General features: G+C 40.2%; 1 long non-coding RNA gene across 1 annotated transcript; it reads right to left on the bottom strand.

The window, feature by feature from the left end:
* Nucleotides 1–235: 235 nt before the first annotated feature.
* LOC136586527 (uncharacterized) lies at nt 236–1258 on the bottom strand. The gene is made up of 3 exons (XR_010787305.1): nt 1238–1258; nt 867–911; nt 236–275 (listed from the first exon to the last, which is right to left on the bottom strand). It is a non-coding gene; the product is annotated as an uncharacterized lncRNA (long non-coding RNA).
* Nucleotides 1259–2344: the final 1086 nt, after the last annotated feature.

Raw genomic sequence — 2344 nt, forward strand, 5'->3', positions numbered from 1 at the left:
GGTACAGAAACAGATAGAGGGGAGGCCCCTAATCAACTTTTGCATCAGGGCCCCTGAGCCTTCAGATGCACCCCTGCATAGGAATACAATGTAGCATCTCCTCCTCCTATGTTATGATAGATGACACAGAAAGATTGTATTTTATCTAAACATTGGTATCCACATCAGGCCTCCTCCTATATGACTCTGTAGGGTAATACTACAGAAATGCATGCATTATTATATATGGTAAGTACCGGTATCTTGGCTTGGCCCTCTTTACTCTCCGCATCCATCTGTTATAGGAAGAAACATGACAAATAATATATATACATGTTATAGAAGGTACCAGGAATATACATTATACTACTGGCATCAGATATAACATCCAGTACAGGCAAACACTGGAGCACATAGTGTTATGTCTATTAGGTGATGTAAACCAGATGTTGGAGGTAAAAGTCCCAGTAACAGGGGCCACACAAATTTTATAAGACTCTTTATAATGATTAGTGTTGAGCGAATCAAACCAGTAGAATCCTGTATCGGGTCAAACTGCTAAAATTGTGGTTTGATACAAAGCCAAACTGAGCTTTTAGCAAAGTTCCATATGAAACATGGTTCTACTGGTTCAATTCATTCAACACTAGTCCTGAACACCAGTGTATAATACTGTCTAAGGGCCACGAAAAGCCCTGTATAACATTCTGACAGTATTATACAGGGTTTTATGGCTCTCAGACAGTGTTATTCATCAGTTTTAGGACTTTTGGTGAACTTTTGGTTTGGTTTAAACTAATTCAAACCCAACCAAAAGTTTTTCAAAAGTTTTGCAAACCAATTGAACTTTTCAAAACTTTGCTAATCGCTAAAAGTGATATGCATACCTCTCATCAGGGAAATGCTCCTCCTCCTCCAAAACTTTCTTCATCCTAATAGAGAGTAAAGAAAACAATGAGATTTAAACATCAATGACTCCTGGGATTTCTTAAGATACAGACAAAAGTTTATATTAGACAGATATGTGCTTCTAATTTACTAGACCCAACCTGAAGCTAAGGCCTTCACCTAAACTGATAGCTGTGAATACCCGCTGTAGTGTACTTATACCCAGTCTGTACCCGCACCTCTAGACCTGAACCCAAAGCCTGAGCACCAACACAGCAATCCCAACATCTACTGCCTACATAGTCAGAATAGTGAGAATGAGCTCAGGGTATGAGCGGTTTCAGGGAGTCATAAGGGAAATTGAACTTACCTAAAAATTTGCAAAACACTCTCTCCAATACTACCAAAACTAGAGGGGACAAAGAAGAATGAGCAGAGATGAGATTATAGTATTTCCTGATAAGTATCTGTGATACATTTATAGCATGGAGAGAGGTGAGAGCGGAGAAGAGCGGACAGCTGGACTCACACAGAGGAGACATATAGGAAGAGGGGCGAAATAATGGGGGAGATCCTGAGTAAGCAGACTTACCTCCACAACAACTACAACACTCTACAGAATGTTAGCGCTGCGGCTCCTTATATACCGCATGCAACGTCATAATGAGCGCAGCCAGGCCGACCGTCTCAACATTCCGTGGCCACACCTGGAAGCATCAGCTGTTATTTAAAGGGACAGTACGAGGCCGCACAGCCAATCCAACGCAATGTAGATGAAATGGGAAATTTCTTCCATCTGACACCTGATATAAAACATTCTGGGGTCATTTTTTGCATAATATATACATGTACATACATATTGCCATAGACACACACATCTGTACACAAATACGGCATATACTGTAAATATACAGGTACACATCCAGACATATACTGTGTATATATTTAAATATATGCAGTAAGCGTGAATACATATATCTAAATATATAGACAAATCCATGCACATAAATATACCGGGTTATTACATATGATCTTTCCGATCTGAACCCTCATAACTCACGTTTTTTGACACTCCGATATATAAATTTTATATCAATGGGATCAAACTCAAAAATTTTCATTTAGCAGAACTGTCTGACAGTAAGACATCCTTGTTGCCCATAGCAACCAATTACAACGCAGCTTTCATTTCTCAGTCTGCTGGGGTACGATGAAAGCTGCACTGTGATTGGTTGCTATGGGCAACAAGGACGTCTTACTGTTAGACAGTTTTGCTAAAGGAGGCCCTAAAAGTTTTATTCTGCCATTGTTGTCGCTATGGGGATATGAGACATTCTTCCTGTGAGAGTCTGGAAACTGTAATGGAGAGCGATGTTTCATGGAGTCCTTAGTATTTAGTGATGAATCTGCCTTCCACCTTTCGGGAACAGTTACGCAACGTAATGTCAGAATTTGGGGAGGGGAAACCCACCGGTCT

Source organism: Eleutherodactylus coqui, chromosome 12 (genome assembly GCF_035609145.1).
Source record: "Eleutherodactylus coqui strain aEleCoq1 chromosome 12, aEleCoq1.hap1, whole genome shotgun sequence".
Lineage (NCBI taxonomy): Eukaryota > Metazoa > Chordata > Amphibia > Anura > Eleutherodactylidae > Eleutherodactylus > Eleutherodactylus coqui.